Consider the following 25,744-nt stretch of genomic DNA (forward strand, 5'->3'; position numbering starts at 1 on the left):
AATGAATAAACAAAATAATTTGACATAGTGATAAATGTTTTCATTACAATAAGAAAGGGGTGATAGAAAAAACTGGTAGCAAGGAAGTGACTGTTGTAAGTAGGATGATCAGGCTTTGTGGTCTCACTGACTTTGGGGCAGCTGCAAAATGATGTAGGGGAAGTAGAGAGAACAGCCAGTTCAAATGGTCTGTGGTGTGATCCAGCTGGGTTGTTGTGAGCACAAGGAGAAAGGTGCTATGGATGAGGAATAGAGAGAGAGAGGCAGAGAATGGTGAGACATGCGCTCAGAGAGGTGGGTCATGGCCAGATCATGTGGATGGCAATAAGGAGCCTTGATTTTATTCTAACTGCAACACAAAGCCCTGTAAGAGTTTTCTTCAGGGAAGTAGAAAGGCATGATCTAATTTATACTTGTTTGAGATAACCTATATTGCTTTGTGAGGCTTCGCAGGAGGCGCCTGTGGTAAAGAACCTGCCTGCCAGTGCAGGAACCATAAGAGATGTGGGTTCAACCCCTGGGTTGGGAAGATCCCCTGGAGGAGGACATGGCAACCCACCCCAGTATTCCTGTCTGGAGAACCCCATGGGCAGAGGAGCCTGGCGGGCTATGGTCCAGAGTTGCAAACGAGTCACACATGACTGAAGAGACTCAACACACACACACACACACACACATACATTACTTTGTGAATTGTTGGTGAGCAGGAGTAAAGTCTGTGAGACCAGCTTGGTGGCTTTTTCTGTCATTCCAAGACACTGGTGACTTGGATACACCATCTACAACAGCCTCCCCCAGAAGCTGTGACCTCTAAGCTCCAGGGAACTATAACCTTAGTCTCTGCATCTCAGCACACATATAGCCTTGGGGCGGGGGTGGGGGGTGGGGGTCCACAGCGACAGAATGACTTGGGGTGGTGTGTCAGTCAGCAGCAGCACATACCTGAAACTTAGACTCAGCAGAACCAGCTCCCTTTCCCCCTGCTTTGTCAAGCTTCTGCAGAAACTCCCCTCCACGTATCAGATGGGGCAGCCCCTCTGACTGCCTGCCTCGCTTACACTGGGTTAGCAAACCAGGCCTGGCACAACCCTCACCACCCTGCCCACCCAGGCTCCACTCTACCAAGGTCTGCTGGGTTAGCATAGCAGCCTTGATACTTGGATCTGTAATAGAGGCTTTTTCCCATTGGGCCTCTATGTTTTCATCTGAAAGGCGGGTGTAATTTTCCCTACTCAAAGAGCCCTTTTTCCCAAGACTCTCCTTCCTACCTTTTCTCTCTCTCCATCTCTCCCTTCAACTAGAACAAGTCCACTCTGGGGATTTCTGAAACTCCACTGATATTTCTTTTAATTAATAACCCCTTAACAGATTTTTCTGTGCCCTTAAGCCTCAGGCGTTCTTTGTTTCCAGTCCAGATCCCAGAATTGTCCAGACTTTCCCCCTGAAACTAGTTCTTCCTCTCTCTTCTAGCTTGATTCCAGGGTGGCTGAGAGCTGGACACCCAAGGGTAGCGGGTGCCACCTGATCCCATGGGTCTAGCCCTCCCAGGGCAGGCTCTCCAGCTGGGGGCAGAAACCAGCGCTGGACCACAGTCAGGAGTCCCCTTCCTCTTAGCCAGGGAAGGCACAGCTGGAATCTGGGTCCCAGGCCAGGCAGTGGGGGGAGCGGGCGGGAGGGAGGGGGGAAAGTGAGGGAAAGACGGGGGAGCGTGACCAAAAAAAAGACAAAAGGGAAAGTGTCAGAGGCAGAGAGAAGGAAAGAAGGTCCAGGAGAAAGCAAAAGACAGCGTGGGAGAGTGTGGGAGAGGCAGGAAAGCCAAGGAGGAGAGGACGTGAGTGTGTGCGTGCGCCGTGGAGGAAAGAGACGACAGAGAGGGAGAGAAGGAGGCTTGGAGAGGGAAGGAAGGGAAGGAGAGAGCGGGAGCCAGGAGCAGCGAGTTGGGGGCGGAGACGAGGAAGTGGGTGCGAGGCGCAGGGCGCAGGGCGCGGGCGGGCGGGGAGCGCCGCCCGCTCCATCCCTGCCCGGAGCGCAGCCGGCGCGGGCGCAGGACGGAGGCGAGCCCGAGCGGAGCCACCTCGGCGGCAGCAGCTCCAGGTAACGCGGCCGCCGTCGCCCCGCCGGGCCTGGGCGCGGGGCGGGGTCCCCGGGCAGGCCCTGGAGGAGAGGAGGGGCGCCCCTGACGGCTGCCCCCGGCTCCCCGTCGCCAGCTTGACCCTGACCCCAGGTTCGAGCCCCGGCCCGTCCGCGTGCGGGCTGTACCTGACCTTGAACCAGTCCCTTTGCCGGCGAGACTCAGTTTCCTTTTGTGACTCGCGGGGGTGGAGCCCTGGGAATGTGGCAAGCGCGGGATGCAGCCCCGGTGGGTCTGCGGTGGTGCTCTGGGCGCGGGATCGCGCGGAAGTCCCCGCTGCCCCCGTGGGGATGGATTTGGAAAACCCACTTTCGCAGAAACAGCCCGTGTTTTGTCCCTATGTCTGGGCGCTGGCGTTTTCTCAGAGCGCTGTCTGTGGGCGCAAGGCACGACTTTCTGCTTAAGGAAAGCCGGTAGAGGGCAGGGGGTGGGCAGGGAGGAGGCTCCCAGCTCCTTAGGGAGCCTTCGCCCTCCTGGACTGTCACCCCGATGCCCGGGAGCGAGGACCCGGAACCGGGAGCTTCTGGACAGCGAGCCTCCAGGATGGAGCCGGGCAGGTGGCCTCGGCTTGGAGGCTTGGAAACGCAGTTCTGCCGCCTAAGGCATGCAGCTGACCTTGAGCATGGGAACCTCAGCTTCTTCCCCCATGAATAGGGCCAGACTCAAGGATAAGAAGGTGGGGCAGGCAGGTACCTGCAGGTCGTGGTATTCCCCAGTGGCAGCTGTCATATCCTAACTCGGGAGCCCAGAGTCCTGGCTCTGGTTGCCTCCTGAAAACTCATTTGTATGTGCCAGATCCGTCCTGGTCTCCTTTGCCAGAGCTGGTTAGTGGTCCAACTGGGCATGAAGCAGTGCCCAGGGAATGAGGAGGGGGGGGTGTCAGGAGACCCCTCCCCAACCCAGATACATCCTGGTGGTTATTTTAAACGTGCAGCCTTTGAGATGACAGCTTATATCCAGTAAAGACTCCTGAGGGAAGCTCTCAGAGCCTCAGTTTCCTTATTTGTAATAGAAAGTCATGAATTCCTCCTGTTCGTGAGATTCCTGTTGTTGGAGGTTATGCAAGGCAATTAGTAAATGATATTTATTGACACCTCTGACCCTGAGTTATGAGGAGAATTGAATAGAATAAAAAAAGAACATTTTTTTTGCACCTGCTAGGCCTGGGAACTCAGTGAGTCATGTATATGGTATCGGCTATAGTCATTGCAATAATCGGGAAGCCAGTGCCATTAAACCCCAGTTTACAGAAAACCAAGGTTCACAGCGTCTGTGATTTCCACAGCGTCACACTGGTGGGAAGTGCCTGCCCTGGGGCTGGCCCCAGTCCTGTCTGACTGTAGAGTGCTTCTCAGAGCACCAAACTGCGCCCCAAATCTGGTGGTGGATGGCGTTCCTGGCACCTGGTTAGTTGCGTGCTCGTTGCCTGGTTTCTTGTGACACATGTGTTAGGAAGAGGTGCTACATAATCGCTGGAGAAAGCAAGTCTGAACTCTGGCTGTGGTGTGTGTTGGGGGGTGCCTTTGCCAGGCGATTTCTCCAGGAGTCTGGAAGGAAGGAAGGTCACGACCCAACTCCACATGGGAAGCAGACAGCAGGCTGACTCACTCTATCCCGCCAACTTCTTTTCCTTCTCCTGCCACCTCATCCCAGTTCACCTCAACCTCGGCTGCCTCTCCAGGTCGCAAGAGCAATCTTCCTTCTGCATCCTCTCATGATGACTAATGGAACTGACTGTCCAGGCTGGGCTGTCTGAGGGGAAAACAAATCCAGCTGTGGTCCATCCCCGCCAGGGCCCCAGAGAAGCAGAAACAGGATTGGGTCGCAATCTCAAGGATTTAGCTCAGCTTCTGGAGAATGTCTATGATGATGGGAAAATGGACACCCTGCTCTGGGAAAATGGGTGTTGCAGCAGGCTGGAGAGGTTCCTTTGCCAAAAATGTTCTAAGAGAAGAGGAGGACATCCAAACAAGATGATGGGAATATAAGCCAAGGCTCAGCTGGAAAGAGATTCATCAACAGAGAGGACCTGAATGTTTGAAAGTAGGAAATCAACTGAGGAAACTGTGGAACAGTCAGGTGGCTAATAAAAATGGACAGTTTTTTTATGACAAATTTTATGTTATCTGTATTTTACCACAGTATAAAAACACTTGAAATTATAGTTGATTTACAACATAGTATTAATTTCTGCTGTTATAGCAAAGTAATTCAGTTATACGTATATATATATATATATATATATACATATACATTTTAGAGAGAGAGACATTCTTTTTTCAAATATTCTTTTCCATCATGGTTTATCATAGGCTCCTGAATACAGTTCCCTGTGGTGTGCAGTAGGACCTTATTTACCCATTCTATATCTAACAGCTTACACCTGCTAATCCCATCCTCCCACTGCTCCCCACCTCAGCCGCTTCCTCTGGGCAATCACCAGCCTGTCCTCTATGAGAAATGGACAGCTCTTCATGGATGGGACAGAGAAGGCAATGGCACCCCACTCCAGTACTCTTGCCTGGAAAATCCCATGGACAGAGGAGCCTGGTAGGCTGCAGTCCATGGGGTCGCGAAGAGTCGGGCACGACTGTGCGATTTCCCTTTCATGGATGGGGACATGCATATGTGTAATATGTGGCATCACAAATTGGTGGCAAGTACTTAGAAAAAAGACTGGAAGGATGTAAGTCAAATGGCATTAACAGTGTTTGCCCGTGGGAGATTTATTCCCCCTTTATAATTTATGAACTTTCCAGATTTTATGCAGGGAACATATACTATAATAATTAGTGGACAGAGAATTGTCTGACTTTTAAGGACCATCTACCCCACCCACTCCCACCTCTTCCTGGCCAGCACCCAGGACACGGCTGGGGTATGGGGGCCTGTCGGCAATAGAGACACCTCTGTGTTGAGGCCTGGCAGACATCTTAGAAGGAAGAAGGAATACTAAATTTTTAATACCGCCAACATCTGGCATTAGTTACGTTTTTACTGTGTGCTCGTGGTAAGGCTGCGAGGCAGGTGCTAGCGAGAGCCCCATTTTTCAGAGAAGACACCAAGAGTGAGACACCTTCAAGACACCTTCAGCCACTTCCCCAGTCACACAGGGTCCAAACCCAGGTCACCCAAACTCAGAGTCTGCACTCCTAGCTGCAGTCAGGAAGGGTCAACAGATGCCATCAGTTGGCATCTTAGTACTTATCACTGAAACCCTGGGGGAGGAAGTGCTCCTCTGCACTTTCCAGGGGAAGAAATGACTCAAGAAATTCCCTGGCGGTTCGGTGGTTACGACTCAGCCTTTCACTGTGGGGGCCCAGGGTCAGTCCCTCTTCGGAGAACGAAGATCCTACAAGCTGTGGGGCATGTCCCCCAAAATTAAATCAAGTTCCTTTTTAAAAGAAAAGAAATGGCTTAGCAGTGACCTCTGAAGTGCCAGGCCTTGTGCTATGGACCCAAAGGCACATAAGGTGTCAACCCCACTCAGACGTGGGGAGAGTGGTATGTAAACTGTATCCACGGGGCTTTCCTGGTGGGTGTGGAGAATTGTTTTAGGGACCATGGGGCCTCAGAGGAGGAAGAATGGAGGCTTTCAGACAACATGGTATCTGAAATGGTTCTGGAAGGATAAGCAAGACCCCATCAGGTGAGCAAGACAGGCTAGAACAGTGGTTCTCAACTGGGCAGTTTGGTGGCCCAGGGACATTTATCAACATATGGAGATAGTTTTATTATCAGCTGGGGTTGAGGAGGTGTACTGGCATCTAGTGGGTAGAGGGCGAGGATGCTGCCAAACATCCCACAACGCACAGGACGGCCCCCACAACAGAGAATTTACCTGTCCAAAATGTCAGCGGTGCGGAGTTGAGAAACCCTGGAACAGAAGAGAAGGGCCTTCCTGAACAGGGTTGGCCCATGCAGGGCGTCCATGGATATTTAGCAACTGCCACCTTGGAGCCCGTGATGGCACTCCTGGCCTCCCTGCTGCCACTCTGCCCCCACCACCAGCCAGAGTGGTCTTTTAAAAAAAAAAAAAACATGAAAGCTTTATAGAGATATAATTCATCTGTCATAACATTCAAATATACAAGCCAGTTGCTTTGAGTATATTCACAGAGCTGTACAACCATGACTGCTATCTGATTCCAGAGCCTTTTCATCACCCCAAAGAGAAACTTTGTACACATTGGCTGTGACTCCCTATCCCCCACCCCCACAAATCACTGATCTGCTTCATGTCTCTGTGGTTGTGCTTATTCTGGAGATTTTGTGTCAGTGGAATCATGCAACATCTGACCTTTTGGGTCTGGCGTATTTCGATTAGCGTAGGGTCCTCAAGGCCCATCTCTACTGTAGCGTGTGTCGGTACTTCACCGCTTTTCATGGCCCAGATAATATTCCATTGCATGGATAGACCAAATTTTGTTTATCCATTCATCAGTTGATGGTTGATGGGTAATTGGGTCTTTTCTACCTTTTTGGCTATTATGAGTAACACTGCTCTGAAGAGCTGTGTACAGGTTCTGTCAGGACATAAATTTTCATTTCTCTGAGGTATATACCTAGAAGTAGAATTATCGGGTCGTATGATAACACTAGGTTTAACCCTTTGAAGAAGCGCCAGAATGTTTTCTGAAGCAGTGGCACCATCTTACCTTCCCACCAGCCCTGTTTGAGGTTTCCAGTTTCTTCCCATCCTTACCGGTGCTTATGATCTGACTTTTGGATCCTAGCCATGCTAGTGGGTGTGAAGTGATATCATTGTGGGTTTGATTTGCATTCCCCTGATGGCTAATGAATTTGAACAGCTTTTTGGGGGTGCTTCTTGGCCATTTGTGTATCTTGTTTGCAGCACTGTCTTTTCAGATCAGCTTTAAAAGTTGGTTGCATGCTTCCCTTGCTTAGACCGAATGACAAACCCCACAGCGCAGTACCAGGCCTGCACGACAGGGCCTTGTGCCCATCTTTGAGTGCATCTGCCCTCACTCTGCTATGGCCAAGCCGACCTCAAAGCAGCAAGCTCGTCACTGTGCAAGTCCTTTGAAGGGGGTTTCCCCTATCCCCCACTGCCACCCCATCCTCCTTTGCATGGGGAGCAGGTCTGGGGTCAGCCTCAGAAAGAGCTTCCCTGTTCTCTTGGTCTCAAGGGCCTTCCCTGACAGCCCCCGCCCCAGGCTTTTTCTATCCCCTCTCAAAGTTTCTTTTGAGTATCCTTTTAATATCTTATAAAATCCAGAAGAACTGGCCTCCTGTGTGACTCCGGGCAAGTGGCTGCCCCTCTCTGGGTCCCGGCTGCCCCATCTGAAAACAGACACAGGTATATGAGCTGGCTGACCTCATAGGGCCTTTCTAACTCTGCCCTTCATTGATGCCAGCTTCTCTGTGGTAGCTCTGCCAGAAGGCGCCGGCCTGGCGCCATGGCAGTGAGAGAAAGGTGGCTAGAGCCAAGTTGGTCACGGATCGTAGCAGGCACCGTGGCTGATTATCACCAGCCCCGTGGGGACAGTCTCCAGGAGCATGTGGCAGCCAGGAACAGTAGGAAGAATTGTCAACAGCTCTGCCCAGGTCTCTACCTTGGCCACTTTCAGCTCTAGAGTCACCCACTTTCCCCAGGAGAGTAATCTTCTAACCTCCAAACCCTCTCTGAGCATTAGAGCTATCCGGCCCCCTCACTCAGTCACTTAACAAACACTTCCTGGTGGTCTGCTTGTGCCTAGTCCTGGGTGCCGCCCCAAAGACATAGAGGCAGATGAGTGCCACCCCTGCCCAAAGACTCAGGTGTCGTGGGGGAGGCAGGCTTGTAGCCAACAGCAGGACAAAAGCAGCCCTGAAGTTGCAAGTAGACCTCAGAGACTGGAATACCCACTGCCCTGGCGGGGAAGCGGGAGGATTCGCAGAGCTGGGTGTGGGGGTGAACGGGAGTGCAGCAGGTAGGCAGAGTGTCTGGGTATTAAAGGCATAGAAAGAGGTGTGGAGACATGGCTGCAAAGCCTCCAGGTGTGCTCAGGGCATTCAGAGCAATTAGGTTTTGCCTGAGGCTCCGGGGACAGTGGAAGGAGGTAACAGAGGATTCGATGTGCCGAGATCCTGATCATGGAAAGCCTGCAGTGCCAAGCAGAAGAGTGTGGACTTAGCCCTGGAGGCTGCAGGAGCCAGGAAGAGATCGGAGGCTGAGGACAGAGGCCATCAGGTTGCACTTTTGAAAAGTGCCCTTTCCCCAAACAGCACAGAGGCCATGGTGCTGGGGAGCGAAGGGGAGACCAGGCACCCCGTCTGGATGCCCTCGCTCTTTCCAGATGAGCAGAGATGAAGGCTGGAGCACTGCCACTGGAGGGAAGGGGCAGAGCCTAAAGCCGTTTGGCAGACAGAAGCCCCCGAAGGAGATCGGGGAGTCTAAATAATGAACGACACGGGAAATGCCAAGGCCAGCCTCCCAGGCTGCTGTGATGGGGAGGCATGGGAGCTGTGCGAGCTGGCCCGTGAGGGTGGCGTTTTCCTGGTGGCTGAGACACGACCACAGAGGCAGAGGTAGAGGGTGTCCAGACCGAGGGGTTGGGTTGTGCAAAGGCACAGAGCTGTGAGACTGTCGAGAGTGAAAAGAAGGGTGAAGCCTTCTGGGTGGTCGAAGCACAGGCTGTGGTAAGAGGGGAGGGGAAACAGGCTGGGGAGGGCAGAAGGGGCAGACACTCTGGCCTCTGAAGGCTGTAGGAGTCCCAGCTATGGCACCTCTGCCCGTCCCTTCCAGACGTAGAGCACTCACTACCCCAGAGAAAGCCCATTGCTAGACTCAATCACCCCTCTTCTGGGACTCCGTACCACACTCCCCAGCCCCCGCAACCCTGAACAACTGACCGATGGATTTGGTCTAGGGCAGAATTTGCAAAGCTGTATGAAAGGCGGGAGGGTGGTTAGAAAAGCAACCAGATCCTGGGGGCTGACCTTGCTCTCTGAGAGCACCAGGAATGTGCCAAGGTCCTAGACGCCTGCTGGTGGAGGACTTTCTCAGGAAACTGTAAGATTTTTTTTTTTTAAGCCATTATTTTAAAATGAGATTTCATTGAAAAGTTTGGGTCTTCTATTTATTTTTTTCAAAGACTGTATATATTTTCAGATCTTCCTTCCTTCCTTTCTTTCTTTTTAAATATTTATTTATTCATTTGGCTACTCCAGATCTTAGTTGCAGTGCACGGGATCTTCAATCTTTACTTCTAGGACTGCAGGGTCTAGTTCCCTGGGCAAGGACTGAACCCAGCCCCCCTGCATTTAGTGGTAAAGAACCCGTTTGCCAATGCAGGAGATATAAGAGACACAGGTTCAACCCCAGGGTGGGGAAGATTCCCTGGAGGAGGGCATGGCAACCCACTCCATTATTCTCACCTGAAGATCCCCATGGACAGAGGAGCCTGGTGGGCTACAGTCCATGGGGCTGCAAAGAGTTGGACGCTGAAACGACTTAGCATGCACACACCCTTGCCTTAGGAGCACGGAGTCTTAGCATTGACCCACCAGGGAAGTCCCCTAGATGTTTTATTTTAAAGCCAGAAGTACTCATTTATGGGCTTCCCTGGTAGCTCAGTTGGTCAAGATTCCACCTGCAATGGGGGAGACCTGGGTTTGATCCCTGGGTTGGGAAGACCCCCTGGAGAAGGGAAAGGCTACCCATTCCAGTATTCTGGCCTAGAGAATTGCATGGACTCTACAGTCTATGGGGTCACAGAGAGTTGGACACAACTGAGCGACTCTCACTCACTCACTTAAACATCATATTTCCCATTTCTCCTGAAGACTGTGGTGATTCCGTGGCACTGGGCCCTTACTAACCACAGTGTCCTTCCCTCTGGCCCAAGTCCCGATCTGCTCTTTGAGTCACCATGCTTGCATACCCCACAGTCCCAGAGGATGTAGACTGTTCATACACAGCCTGCCTGGGTCAGGAGACCCTCGGACCTAGGAGGTCTGACCAGCCTCCTAGTTTTCTCTGCCCTAGTACCTTTCCCTTGCCCTGCATTCCCTGACAGGTCCTGGGAGTATCATTGTCAGGGGAGGCTCCATGGTAAAAGTAGGGCTGGCGGAAAGAGGGTGGGTCTGGGATGTGATTTGGCTTTTTGGAAAGCCCTGCAATCCACAGGGCCTGTCAGTCACAGCACATGCTGGTGGACTCATTCCAGCAAGACCCCAGCTGACTTGATTCACCCCTGAGTCATTCCCAGTACAGATTCCTTTGTTTAAGCAGTACCCTGCCCCTATTTGGGGAAATACCGCCTTTTGCTAAAGGTTTATTAGATAGCTAAGACTTTTTCTTCTCACTTTTTCATTAAATAAAACACTGATATGGCTCAGAAGTACAACATACAAAGGTGTGTGTGTGCTTAGTCACTCAGTCGTGTCTAACTCTTTGCAACCCCATGGACTGCAGCCCGCCAGGCTCCTCTGTCCGTGGGGATTCTCCAGGGAAGAATACTGGAATGGGTTGCCATACTCTCCCCCAAGGGATCTTCCCAACCCAGGGATTGAACCCAGATCTCCTGCATTGCAGGCAGATTCTTTACCAGCTAAGACACCAGGGAAGCCCATACGAAGGTACATGATATAATATACAAAGGCTCCATCTACCTTGCCCAAAAGAGGGGGTCAATTTTATTTTGTTGCAATATATCTTTTCAGATTTTCTTCATGCAAAAACATATACACTTCATATATAAACACATGCATGCATACTAAGTCACCTCAGTCGTGTCTGACTCTTTGTGACACTATAGACTGTAGCCTGCCAGGCTCTTCTGTCCATGGAATTCTCCAGGCAAGAATACTGGAGTGGGTTGTCATGCCCTCCTCCAGGGGATCTTCCCGACCCAGGGGTTGAATCCATGTTTCTTCCATCTCTTGCGTTGGCTGGTGGGTTCTTTACTGCTATCACCACCTGGGAAGCATAATATATAAACACATGTTTACATATATATGGTGTATTCTCACCTTTGATATAAGGAGAATATATTAGATACACTTCTGCATCTTCTTGTTGCTTTTTAGTCCCAGTAGGATTAATTCTCAAGGGTAGAAGATTTTGAATAAGGAGATACAGAAGAAAACAGTAACAAAAAATTGTATCACCATCCAAAGAAAACCACTCTTACCATCCAGCCTTCCCTTCTAGACATAAACTTTATTTGTTGTGTTTCTCCCCAGCCGGTTAACAGGGTAGGAGTTCACAGTTACAGTCATCCTCTGTATACAATCTGAATCCTACTGTTTTACTACTTAAATGCAAGCATTTCCCCTTATTTCATAGTTTCCAAAATGTGCTAGCAACAGGTCTAGTAATTCCATTAGGACACAATTTACGCCTCTGTTCTTCCAGTTTTGAACATATAAAAGTCATCTGCAGCATCACCTGTCATAAATAATACAGTTAAGCCTACAGTTTGTGTGTATTTGGAATTGTGTTGAGTGAGCATCTTCAGAAAGCCTGCATCCGGAGTAGAAGCCAGGCAGCAGTCATTTGGTCCCACAGGGCTGGGGGCTGGGAGCGTGTAGCTGAGGGAGGGGGTGTGGGCGGGGCCTTGGGGGTTGAAGGGACCCGGAGGCCAGCGGGCAGCTGGAGGGAGGCGGGCTCTTGTCCCGATTGTGCGAGTGTTTGTGCATCTGTAGAGCACTCACTTGCGCTCAGCACTTAGTGGTCTCTGGAGCGTCACACACATTTGCCCAGCTACTCCTCACAACAGTCAGATAACGGAAAGATTCCTTGTATTTCCGTTGTGCCAGGTGAGGAATCTGAGGTGGGAGAATCCAAGTCCCTGCTCCCTATGGCCGCATAAAGAAGCAGTGGGGCCAGAACGTGGCCCAGGTCATCGGTCCTGGAGGCACCTTGCTCTTAACCCCCCACCAGCCACTCTACACCCTTGTGTGTTTGGGACTAGTATCCCCGTTTTGCAGAAAGGGAAACTGAGGCTCAAGGCAGAGCTGCCTGGCTAACAGTGCCTCCCTGGCAAGTAGCAGAGCTAGGATCTGAACCTGTGGCAGTTGCTGGGAAAGACCTTATTTGCATCAGGGCTGAGCTGGGGAGAGGTGAGAGGCAGGCTGGGAGGAGAAGCCCTCTGACCCCCACATGGTCCCAGCCAGCAGTGGAGACCGTGCAGGGCTGCCCAGGAGCTGCCCCTGTGCTCAGACCTTCCAGACGAAGACGTGTTTACCTGGGTGCCTTCTCTTGCAGGAGGGCGGGCAAGAAGACCAGAGAATGGCCAGGGGGCAGGGAGAGATATTTACCAAGGGGCCACCACGTCTCTAGCATCCCGCTGCCTTCACATTTCATCTTGCCAGCATCGCATGCTGTGGTTTTATGCTCATTACAGATGGGAAAACTGAGCCTCCGACAGGTTCCTGGTTCCTCTCCACTACACCGTGTTAGCTTCCTGGGTTGAGTGAAATACTCAAGTGTGGCAGGTGGCCCTGAGTGCCCTGGGGTGGACTTGGATGGTCAGTTGTCTCAGATAACAACAACCATCCCATCACACAGTGAATAGATTGGCTTTTTAGTTCTCCTTCAGACTTTCTCCTTTATTTAAAGAAAGTTATCAGTTAAGTGCTAATGTGTCTTTAACACCTTTGTAGCACAGCCTTTCTAACCAGGAGAGGGTTAGGCTGGCTTTTCAGGCAGCAGCAGCTACATGGAATTTAATAGCATCAGCTCTGTTTCCACTGCCTTTGTTTTCAGGGTAGCCTATTTGAGGGAAAGTGATCCTGGTGGTTATTGTAATAATAAGACAAAATTCCTTTTGCAATTCATTCCATCACTTTATTTTTTTTAATTTTATTTTATTTTTAAACTTTACATAATTGTATTAGTTTTGCCAAATATCAAAATGAATCCGCCACAGGTATACATGTGTTCCCCATCCTGAACCCTCCTCCCTCCTCCCTCCCCATTCCATCCCTCTGGGTCGTCCCAGTGCACCAGCCCCAAGCATCCAGTACCATGCATCGAACCTGGACTGGCAACTCATTTCATATATGATATTTTACATGTTTCAATGGCATTCTCCCAAATCTTCCCACCCTCTCCCTCTCCCACAGAGTCCATAAGACTGTTCTATACATCAGTGTCTCTTTTGCTGTCTCGTACAGAGGGTTATTGTTACCATCTTTCTAAATTCCATATATATGTGTTAGTATACTGTATTGGTGTTTTTCTTTCTGGCTTACTTCACTCTGTATAATAGGCTCCAGTTTCATCCACCTCATTAGAACTGATGCAAATGTATTCTTTTTAATGGCTGAGTAATACTCCATTGTGTATATGTACCACAGCTTTCTTATCCATTCATCTGCTGATGGACATCTAGGTTGCTTCCATGTCCTGGCTATTATAAACAGTGCTGCGATGAACATTGGGGTACACGTGTCTCTTTCCCTTCTGGTTTCCTCAGTGTGTATGCCCAGCAGTGGGATTGCTGGATCATAAGGCAGTTCTCTTTCCAATTTTTTCAGGAATCTCCACACTGTTCTCCATAGTGGCTGTACTAGTTTGCATTCCCACCAACAGTGGAAGAGGGTTCCCTTTTCTCCACACCCTCTCCAGCATTTATTACTTGTAGACTTTTGGATCGCAGCCATTCTGACTGGCGTGAAATGGTACCTCATAGTGGTTTTGATTTGCATTTCTCTGATAATGAGTGATGTTGAGCATCTTTTCATGTGTTTGTTAGCCATCTGTATGTCTTCTTTGGAGAACTGTCTATTTAGTTCTTTGGCCCATATTTTGATTGGGTCATTTATTTTTCTGGAGTTGAGCTGTAGGAGTTGCTTGTATATTTTTGAGATTAGTTGTTTGTCAGTTGCTTCATTTGCTATTATCTTCTCCCATTCTGAAGGCTGTCTTTTCACCTTGCTAATAGTTTCCTTTGGTGTGCAGAAGCTTTTAAGGTTAATTAGGTCCCATTTGTTTATTTTTGCTTTTATTTCCAATATTCTGGGAGGTGGGTCACAGAGGATCCTGCTGTGATGTATGTCAGAGAGTGTTTGGCCTATGTTCTCCTCTAGGAGTTTTATAGTTTCTGGTCTTACGTTTAGATCTTTAATCCATTTTGAGTTTATTTTTGTGTATGGTGTTAGAAAGTGTTCTAGTTTCATTCTTTTACAAGTGGTTGACCAGATTTCCCAGCACCAATAAAATTAGAAATGAAAATGGAGAGATCACAACAGACAACACAGAAATACAAAGGATCATAAGAGAGTACTATCAACAATTATATGCCAATAAAATGGACAACGTGGAAGAAATGGACAAATTCTTAGAAAAGTACAACTTTCCAAAACTCGACCAGGAAGAAATAGAAAATCTTAACAGACCCATCACAAGCACGGAAATTGAAACTGTAATCAAAAATCTTCCAGCAAACAAAAGCCCAGGTCCAGACGGCTTCACAGCTGAATTCTACCAAAAATTTAGAGAAGAGATAACACCTATCCTGCTCAAACTCTTCCAGAAAATTGCAGAGGATGGTAAACTTCCAAACTCATCTATGAGGCCACCATCACCCTAATACCAAAACCTGACAAAGATCCCACAAAAAAAGAAAACTACAGGCCAATATCACTGATGAACATAGATGCAAAAATCCCTAACAAAATTCTAGCAATCAGAATCCAACAACACATTAAAAAGATCATACACCATGACCAAGTGGGCTTTATCCCAGGGATGCAAGGATTCTTCAATATCCGCAAATCAATCAATGTAATACACCACATTAACAAATTGAAAAATAAAAACCATATGATTATCTCAATAGATGCAGAGAAAGCCTTTGACAAAATTCAACATCCATGTATGATAAAAACTCTCCAGAAAGCAGGAATAGAAGGAACATACCTCAACATAATCAAAGCTATATATGACAAACCCACAGCAAACATTATCCTCAATGGTGAAAAATTGAAAGCATTTCCTCTAAAGTCAGGAACAAGACAAGGGTGCCCACTTTCACCATTACTATTCAACATAGTTTTGGAAGTTTTGGCCACAGCAATCAGAGCAGAAAAAGAAATAAAAGGAATCCAAATTGGAAAAGAAGAAGTAAAACTCTCACTGTTTGCAGATGACATGATCCTCTACATAGAAAACCCTAAAGACTCCACCAGAAAATTACTAGAACTAATCAATGACTATAGTAAAGTTGCAGGATATAAAATCAACACCCAGAAATCCCTTGCATTCCTATACACTAATAATGAGAAAACAGAAAGAGAAATTAAGGAAACAATTCCATTCACCATTGCAACGGAAAGAATAAAATACTTAGGAATATATCTACCTAAAGAAACTAAAGACCTATATATAGAAAACTATAAAACACTGGTGAAAGAAATCAAAGAGGACACTAACAGATGGAGAAATATACCATGTTCATGGATTGGAAGAATCAATATAGTGAAAATGAGTATACTACCCAAAGCAATCTATAGATTCAATGCAATCCCTATCAAGCTACCAACAGTATTCTTCACAGAGCTAGAACAAATAATTTCACAATTTGTATGGAAATACAAAAAACCTCGAATAGCCAAAGCGATCTTGAGAAAGAAGAATGGAACTGGAGGAATCAACCTGCCTGACTTCAGGCTCTACTACAAAGCCACAGTTATCAAGACAGTATGGTACTGGCACAAAGACAGAAATATAGATCAATGGAACAAAATAGAAAGCCCAGAGATAAATCCATTCCATCACTTTAAAGAAAAATGTTAAGTACAAAATAGAACTGGTGTATTTTGTGGGTTTGGCAAAATCATGGAGTTGGTCCATGAATGCATGAAGTTTGGAAACATAGGAGGCTTCAGACAGGGTATGCTGTTTGCAATTGGAAACCAAGAGGGCCCTTCCCTCCTCTGGCCAGCTGTGTGACCTCAACCCAGGCATTCGGCATGTCCGAGCCATCTTTGCAAAGTGTAGTAATAGTGACTGCCCTGGCAGTCCCGCAGGGAGTTCTCCTGCAGGACTGGAGGGTGTGGAAAGTGGGGGAGGGCAGAGAGGATTACCTAAGATAACCAGTGTGTGAATGTTCCTGGCAAGCCTTTGCTGTTTGCTGTGGATATCTTTAAGGTGACCCAGTGAGCTGCAGGACTTTCGCCTTGTAAGAGCAAGCTACGTGCCCTGCTGGGAGGGCAACGCCTTGCCGAAGTGAGGCTGGGGGGAAGAACAGAGAGGAAGGAACATGCGTATTGGGGGGTGGTTCTGGTGCCCAACTCTACTGTCACCGCTGATGGTGATGCCCGTCGTGGTGATGTGATGGTGGTGGTGGTGGTTCTGGTGAGGGCAATACTGGCAGTGACAAGGACCGTGAGGTGTTCAGCTGGAGGGCCTGAGGACTTCCGTATCACCGAGAAGCAACAAGTCAGGAGCTCTGTGAGGCTGTTCAGAAAAAGGGACTTAGGTATGTCCTCTGGGGCTTCATAGCCTTTCAGTAGCCTACAAAAATGTCTGCAAACACACACACAGACACACACGTACACACACGCATATACACATATACACACATACACACACACACAAATACCAGATCTAAAATGAAAGAAAAAAAAAACCCCACCAAATTACAAATATTTGTTTAATTGACAATTTATGACAGCTAGTCAGTGGCAGCTCCTTATACTAAACAGCTAAATATAAATCCTATTTTCTATGGAATGTGTTCTAGGAGTATTCTAATGCATTCGGTATGCAATATGGGGGTATGCTTCCAAATGAAAGAGTAGGTAGGATTCTATATGGTTTTTTAAATGGCCACGATTGGCAAATAATTTATAAGCTAGTAAGCCGCCATCCCTGGAGGTATGCAGGGCCCTCGGGGATGATTGCCTCTCTGGGATGCTATAGAAGGAGTTCCTGAGCACCAGATGACCACTGAGTGTTGTTTCTACCCAGAACCCTCTTATTTTAATTAGTCTGGGAGTTTGTGATTCTTTCCCTCCCACCCCCTCCAGACACCACACACACATCAAATTGTTACAAGAAACTTTTAAGATATTCTAAGCCCATCTTCCCTCTTTTCTGCTGAGGAAACTGGTGGTATAAAACCTGTGGGAGGTAACAGAGCAAGTCAGAGTCACACCAGGGGCTCAAACTCAGGTTCCAAATTCCCTGCCCAGTGCCCTCTCTACCCAGCCTCTGCACCCCACGGAGTTTTGTCCTGGGTGGCAAAGATTTGGGTCCCCCTGCAAACACTGGCAATCCAGGGTATCATCTCCCCCAGAAGACTCAAGGTAGAATTTTCATTTGGCCCCATCCAATGCCTGTCTTCGGAGAAGGCAATGGCACCCCACTCCAGTACTCTTGCCTGGAAAACCCATGGACGGAGGAGCCTGGTAGGCTGCAGTCCATGAGGTCACTAAGGGTCAGACACGACTGAGCGACTTCACTTTCACTCTTCACTTTCATGCATTGGAAAAGGAAATGGCAACCCACTCCAGTGTTCTTGCCTGGAGAATCCCAGGGACGGTGGAGCCTGGTGGGCTCCCATCTATGGGGTCTCACAGAGTTGGACACGACTGAAGTGACTTAGCAGCAATGCCTGTCTTGGAAAGTACCCCCACCCAGATCTTCCCCACACTTGTTACCTCAAGTCTGGTCATGGGCTTTGATCAGGTTATAAAGCACCATAAACTTCAAGTTCCTCATCTATAAAGTGGAGATAAATAATGGTGTCCATGTAGGAAGGCTGTTGCAGAGAGATTAAATGGGATAAAGTATGTAAATATCAGTTCTTAGAGCATTGCCTACACTTTCAAAGCACCCCACAAATGGGGTATTATCTTGCAATGATGGTTGTTTTCAGTATGCATCAGTCAACCCAATAAATATTAATCAAGCCCCCATTAAGTGCCTGTTAGGGAACAAAAAATTGATCCTGGCCTTCATGATGCCTATGTTCTATTTAGGAGAGAGATACAGTGAACAAATAGGGAAAAAAAGAAAAAAGTGCCCAAAAAAAATTGGCTCTCTCTGTGGAAAGAGATATGGTGAGGGTCCAAGGAGCTGCTCCAGGGGTCAAGAAGGATGCCCTCCACAGAACTGATATTTGAGCCAAGATGCCAGTGTCCACATCAGCAGCAGATCAAAGCAGAGGCCCGAGGAGGAGACTGTGAATGCCCAAGGCTCTGGGGCAGGGTCAGAGTGCCGGGTACCCAGTGAGTCCTGAGGCCGAGGAAGGAGGTCAGAGAGATGGGGCATGGATCCCGGAGGGGATGTCTTGTGAGCCAAGGAGCGTGTGTGAGGCACAATGTGGATGAGACAGGAGCAAGAGGGCAGTGCTGGAGACCAAAGGGAGCAGCAGAGATGCCTGCTGACAACTGTCACGAAAGTCCAGACAAGAGATGGTGCTGGCCTGGACTCGGGCAGGATGGCAGCAGCCAAAGAAAGTAGCCTCATCCAAGAGGTACGTATTTCAGAGGGAAAATCCATCAACTTTGCTGATGGGTTGAATGCTGGGGATGAAGGAAAGACAGTGGTCCAAGATGATGCTTGAATATGTAGCCTGAGCCCCAAGGTGGATGAAGGGGAAACAGAGGCTAGAAAAGAGACTCAGAGATCCTCCTTTCCTTGTGTCCCCAGTGTCCAGAACAGGAAAACTCGATGGAGCCCAAAAGCATGTCTGTGGTTGCCGGGAACCAGAGACAGGGAGTGATTGCTTAACGGGCGTCGGCTCCCTTCAGGGTGATGACCATGATTGAAAACCAAGTGGAGCTGGGAGTTACACAACATCATGAATGGGCTGAGTGCCACTGAACTGCGCACTTTGATCTTATGTGCCCTTCACCCACATGGAAAAAAAAAGGAGAAATAGAGATGCTCCTAAACAACAATGACCAAGGGAATTTGTTGTCACCCGATGTGGCTTCAGCTGCCCACATCAACCGCTGGCAGAGGCCAGGCAGATGGCCTGGGGTCTCTCACTGAAAAGAAAACACCTCAGCAAGAACTGGTCACACAAATAGTCAGCAAATGAACCGAATTATATGCATGTCTTAGTTGGCGGGGGGCGGGGTGGCATGGTGGTTGGCTATGGACACTCAGAGACAGTGGAGTTAGATCTGGTTCAGAGCCTTGCCTGCCTCTTTACCAGCTGTGCATCTTTGGACAAGTGACAACGTCTGAAGCTGAGTTTCACAATCTGTCAAATGGGACTCATAATAATCTCTGCCTCACAGAGATATTTGGGGCTTCCCAGGTGATGCAGTGGTAAAGAATCTGCCTGCCAAGGCAGGAGATGCTAGAGATGCAGGTTCACTCCCTGGGTTGGGGAGATCCCTGGGAGTAGGAAATGGCAACCCACTCCAGAGTTCTTGCCCTGGAGAATCCCATGGATAAAGGAGCCTGGCAGGCTACAGGCCACAGTCCAGGGAGTCGCAAAGAGTTGACACGACTGAGCACCGCAGAGCAGCCTAGAGATACTAAGCTACCTGTGGGTGCTCAGCAGATGGGAGAGGTCGGTTTTCTGGCTTCCAGCCCAGGTCATCTTTCCAGCACTGTGATGCCCAAGTGATGACAGTCATCACAGGAAAAGGCCCGCTTTGCTGCACGCTGCCTTTCTGGGCTGGTGGACACACATGGGTGGGGCTCTTCTTTGGATGTGCCAACAGCAGCGGTTACAGAACCTGCCCCAAATTCCAGATAATATTTGGGTCCCTTCACCTCTCAGCCTGTGCAGAGGGCGACACTCTCCCCCATCAAGTGGGCTGCAGTGTTTGGGACAATTTGGGCTTGAGAGCAGAAGTGAAAACAATCCCAGCTTCAGATCCCTGTCAGCTCAGAAGACATGAAATGGTGGGACAAAAACTCAGACCACCAGGAGCCCAAGGCCTTTCTCTCTAATGAACAACCCCAGCCAGAAATTGTATACTGCCGTAAGAGGTTTCACCGAACGTCAAGCCCATTGCGGGGAAGGAGTTAGAAATCTATCACCACGAAGATCAAAGACAGCGAAAGAGGAAGTATCTTCTGCTGCGGATGCCTGGGGAACTCATACCATCTCTTTGGAAAGCCTGAAGGGCATACTTTCTTTCTCTGTAGGAAAACTGAAATAACAGCAGCTGAGAATCAGGATTCTGGAGTCAGACAGACGGGGGTTCAAATTCTGACTTTTTGACTTGGTGATATTGAGACTTTGGGCAACCTCACCTTCCTGATCCTGGGTTTCTGCATTTTTAAAATGAGGAAAAGACCTCTTGCCACAGGATGTTGTGGTAAAGCGTGAGTGAGAGGATGTTCAGAGAGCAGATAGCCCTAGGCGTGTTGTGAAGCAAGCATCTGACGTATGTTCATCGGTCAGAAGTGCCTCATTGATTGACGGCTGACTGGGATCAAGAGGGTGGTGTCCCACAGCTCTCTAGGCAATCTCAGATGTGTTGATGGAACCTCCAGGGCTGGCCTGCTGCCCTTAGAACTAAATGCAAACTCCTCAGCACTTCCCCCACAGCTACATTTCCCTCCCCACCCTGAGAATTGGCTGGAAAGGTTGGCAGAGACCAGATCATGCAGGGCTAGGGCTTGGCAGCCATTGCCATCTTTATGCAAATGACAGGAGAAGCAATCAGAGGGGCCGGGCCTGACCAGTCCTATCAGTAACTGCGGGAAGAGGGGTCCCTCAGGGTGAGCTTGGAGCAGAGGACTTACTAGTAAGGGGCTCTTGACTGAAGTCAGTCAGTTCTGAGAACTAGTGGCATGTGGGACACTACCCTCTTGATCCCAGTCAGCCGTCAATCAATGAGGCACTTCTGACCCATGAACATATGTCAGTCGTGTCTGACTCTTTGTGACCCCATGGACTGCAGCACACCAGGCTTCCCTGTCCATCACCAACTCCCAGAGCTTGCTCAAACTCTTGTCCATAGAGTCAGTGATGCCATCCAACCATCTCATCCTCTGTCGTCCCCTTCTCCTCCCGCCTTCAATCTTTCCCAGCATCAGGGTCTTTTCTAATGAGTCAGTTCTTCGCATCAGGTGGCCAAAGTATTGGAGTTTCAGCTTCAGCATCAGTCCTTCCAATGAATATTCAGGACTGATTTCCTTTAGGATGGACTGGTTGGATCTCCTTGCAGTCCAAGGGACTCTCAAGAGTCTTCTCCAACACCACAGTTCAAAAGCATCAATTCTTCTACTCTTGACTGAGTAGACCAAGTGCCAGCCCTGGCCTGGAGCCCCGACGCACCAGGTCTGGCTCTTAAGTGTCACCTGAGCACACAGCCGCCTTTCTTTTGCTGTTGTTCCTTCCACCTAGGTGCCCTCTCCCTGCCCTTCTCTGCTGGTCAAGCCCTGTGGCCTGGCGGTTAGTTTGGCCATAGGTGATGTCTACCCACGGTTGTCATAGTTCAGTTGCTCACTCATGTCTAACTCTTTGTGACCCCGTAGACTGCAGCATGCCAGGCTTCCCTATCCTTCACAATCTCCCAGAGTTTGCTCAAACTCATGTCCATTGAGTCAGTGATGTCATCCAACCATCTCATCCTCTGTCGCCCCCTTCTCCACCTGCTCTTGATCTTTCCCAGCATCAGGGTCTTGTCCAGGGAGTTGGCTCTTTGCAAAAGGTGGCCAAAGTATTGGAGCTTCAACTTCCGCATGAATACCCATGAATATCCCAGGTTGATTTCCTTTAAGATTGACTGGTTTGATCTTCTTGCTGTCCAAGGGATTCTCAAGAATCTTCTTCAGCACCATGATTTGAAATCATCAGTTCTTCGGTGCTCAGCCTTCTTCATGGTCCAACTCTCACATCCGTACATAACTACTGGAAAAACCATGGCACTAACTATAGGTAAAAAGATTCCCAAGGTCCCAAGGGACATATGGTGAAGGAAGTCTTTCCTGCACCCTTGGCTCAGCCCCATAAACCTCCATGGAAGCAGTCAGTCCCTTTTCACACGGGCCCTTCCTGGACCAGTTGTGTGTCAGTGCAAGAGCACGAAAACACGCACACGTTCCCCCTTTAGAATGTCACACCCCACACATACAGAGAACATTCCACATCAGCCCCAAAGCCTGCGACAGTCCTTTATTTAATTTTAATTTTTTTATTGAAGTACAGTTGATATATGGTATTATGTAAGTTGCAGGCATAAAATATAGTGAATCACAACATTTACAATATATCCTTGTAGCTTATTTATCCATAGTAGTTTGTACTTCTTAATCCACTACCTTTATATTGTCCCTCCCTCCCATCCTTCTCCCTGCTAGTAACCACTAGTTTGTTCTCTGTATCTGTGAGTCGGCTTCTTTTTTAGAAAACAGCAAGGAAGTTTCTCAAAAAACTAAAATTAGAGCTACCATATGACCTAGCAATTTCACTCTTGGATATATATCTGAAAAAAAACCCCACTAATTTGATAAGAAACATGTACCGCAATGTTCGTAGCAGTGTTATTTACAGTCGCCAAGGTATGGAAGCAAGCTAAGTGTCTATCAACAGATGAACGGAGAAAGAAGATGTGACACATATATACCATGGAATAGTATTCAGCCATAACAAAGAAAGAAATATTGCCATTTATAGCAACATGGATGAACTTGGAGGGTATTATGCTGAAGTGAAATAAGTCAGACACAGACAAACAAATACTCTAAGATATCACTTATATGTGGAATCTGAGAAATGCGAGAAACTGGTGCAATTGTCCCTTTGATGATTGCATTGCATGCTGTCCCAGGGACTTGAACAACATTTCCAGGTCATATGATGAATTCCTCAAAGTGCAACTGCTGGGTCAGTTTGTTTTTTTAGCATTCATGGGGTTTTCCAGGCCCCATAAGATGTTGCCTTCTGCACACACACACAGAGTTGTCACCTGCCACCACCCACATCACCACAGCATCCTCCCAGTTCCCATAGCCCCTTGCTGCTCCCCACACCCTCCATGGCCCCTGCCCCCATCGCTAGGCAGTGTCTGAACTGCTGGGGGCTGGACCCGCCTCTCCCTTTGGGTGCGCCCCCGGGCCCTGCCCCGCATCCCAGGCTCCCAGTGATGGAGTCCCAGAGTGCCACCAGCCTTCTGAAGTGGCGTGGCCCCCACCACCTGGCCTCCAGTCACGCTGCTCAGCACCTTTGTCTGCAGCCGCAGCGGGGCTTGGAAGGCCCGTCTTCCCTCCTTCAAGAATGAGAGTCACCCTGCTGACATAGCTTCCACTTCTCAGGCCCCTCTGGGACTTCTGAGCGGACAGCGCTCCTGGGGGAGCTGACCCTGGGGCCACCCTCTGATGCCCGCAGCACCCGGTACCATTTGGATGACGAAGTGACGGGGCGATGTTCTGGGGCATTATGGCTCATAAAGACGAGGAACTGCCTACCAGGAACCCAGTGACCCCTGCATCTCATTACCGGCAGTGATAGCTGGGAGTAGCCAGCAGGACCCAGTAAGGCCCCCTGCCACCCTGCAGCCACCCCTCCCCCCGCCCCCTGATGTCCCCGCAGGACTGCTGGACGTAAAGCCACCTCTGGCCTTCCAGTTGCATCAATCTCCACTCACCCCCCACCCCCAAGGGCTCCTATGGCTCTGCGGACATCCCCGACTCTCTGCCTCCCAGTGTTTGGAGCAGCTGTCCTCTGTTTGGAGCCTGCCCGTCCCCTGTTTTCACTGAGCGACCCTTTTCCTTTCTGTTCAGATCTCAAATCACATACCCTCCAGACCAGGACGGGTCCCTCCACTGTATATCACTGTGGCTCCTGTGCTTAGTCACTCAGTCGTGTCCAACTCTTTGCAACCCCATGGGCTGGAGCCACCAGGCTCCTCTGTCCATGGGGATTTTCCAGGCAAGAATACTGGAGTGGGTTGCCATGCCCTCCTCCAGGGGATCTTCCCAACCCAAGGATCTAACCCAGGTCTCCCACATTGCAGGTGTCTAAGCCACCAGGGAAGCCCAAGAATACTGGAGTGGGTAGCCTATCCCTTCTCCAGCAGATCTTCCCAACCCAGGAATCGAACCGACGTCTCCTGCACTGCAGGCGGATTTTTGACCAGCTGAGCTACCAGAGAAGCCTGTGGCTCCTTACACTCGCCCTTTATAGAACTGTCAACATACTGCAGTTGGATCAGCAGCTCTGCTATGAGTTACTTCATGTTTGCTCCCCCCCAACCACCACACTGTCACAGAAGCTCCAAGATTTGTCTCCCATGTTCACCACTGTCCCCTGGCACCCAGCACAGTGTCTGCCCTCGGATCCATTCCCTACATATATAGAGCATGTGTGAATGCAGTTTCCTGGCTATGGGGCTTTTGACAATAATAAAAGGTAATATTTTTGTTATTATGAAATATTATTCTTATACTATTATTATATTTAAAGTAACCTGCCATATGCCAGGCACAAAGTGTTTTACACACCTTTGCTCTGCATTTTCACAACCACCAAGTGAAGAAGGACATATCATTACCCCAATTTTACAGAAGAGAAAACTAAGGCTCAGAGAGGTTGCAGTCATATGCCCAGGGTCACCAAGCTCTTAAATGACAGTTCTGAGATTAAAATCCAGATTCATCCAAAGTCAAAGTCCTTGTCTTTCAGCCCCTGGGTGTCCCTTCACTTGTAGGCATGTCAATTTTTGCACAATAAGGATCAAATGACCTGCTGCACAGACTTGCCCACTGGCTCCCCCAGAAGCCATTGTGTGCTCCCCTCGCACACAATAGTTGCCTGCTGAATATCATTTTCTTTTCCTATTGTAAGTGATCGCTTGGAGAATTGGATTCATCTTCCAGGTTGAGTGAGAAACCCAAAGGAGCTTTAACTAATTCCCCCAAATTGCTAGTTACTCCCCCAATGGCTTTGCCTGGGGGTTTAGGTACTTAAACTGCAAAAGGGGAGCTTCATTTCACCTCTTAGTGAAAAGGGAAAGAAAAGTGTTGGACTCAGTTTGATAAAATTTGATGGGAGAAGACCCCAATCCCCAGACTAGCTAATCTTCTAGATGGCTTCTCTCCTCTGTTGGCAAATAGAACTGTCAGTGACATCTCTTGCAGGATTTTGCGGGTAGGCAGCAGTGAGAGGGGAGTTGGGGCATTAGGCAGACCTGATGGGCCTTTGGGCTGTACCTCTGCTGGGGGGGTGACCTTCAACACTTCAAGCCCCCGTTTTCTTTGCAGTCACAGGAGAGGACTGAGCAGGGTCATGGTGTTCCAGATTCCACCCACCACAGCGCATTCCTAGGGAGACACACTTTGATGAGAAATCACCAAGGACCACATCCAGAGGAGAATTTTCCAAGGGCCCTGGAAACTCAGATTTCTACCCAGTGGAAAGTTAAAGAACCTCTCTCTCCTGTGCACCCCAGAAATCACAAGCCTCTACCAGAGGTGGGTATAGGTGGGAAGCAGAAGTGAGAGAAGATGGAGCAGGTACCTCTGGAAGACTCTGAAAGACTTCCTGGAGGAGGTGACAGGGACAGACAGGTCTTCAGGGAAGAGTGTGAGTTCCCCAGGCATGGAAGGGAAGAAGGGCATTCCAGGCAGTGGGAATAGCATGTGCAAAGGCACAGAGTCATATGGGCCTAGGACTTTTAAAATCAGGAGAAATCAAATGCCACCAGAGCTATTTCTCCAAGTGTTGTCCAACTAAAGGGCACTGG

The 25,744-nt window shown here is 49.0% G+C and overlaps 1 protein-coding gene across 10 annotated transcripts in view; it reads left to right on the top strand.

The window, feature by feature from the left end:
• The first annotated feature begins 1,739 nt into the window (after positions 1 to 1,739).
• HRH2 (histamine receptor H2) overlaps positions 1,740 to 25,744 on the top strand; it is a 55,060-nt gene continuing 31,055 nt past the window's right edge. For 4 of the 10 annotated variants that reach the window (XM_044925484.1, XM_006047244.3, XR_006543088.1 and 1 more), the window contains exon 1: positions 1,741 to 2,094. The gene's annotated coding sequence lies outside the window, so the exon portion shown is untranslated. Of the gene's footprint in view, positions 2,095 to 24,068; positions 24,412 to 25,262; positions 25,473 to 25,744 lie in introns of those variants that run through there. The other 6 variants (XR_006543092.1, XR_006543091.1, XR_006543090.1 and 3 more) reach the window with 3 other exon arrangements.

The sequence above is a fragment of the Bubalus bubalis genome, chromosome 11, assembly GCF_019923935.1.
Source record: "Bubalus bubalis isolate 160015118507 breed Murrah chromosome 11, NDDB_SH_1, whole genome shotgun sequence".
Classification (NCBI taxonomy): Eukaryota; Metazoa; Chordata; class Mammalia; order Artiodactyla; family Bovidae; genus Bubalus; species Bubalus bubalis.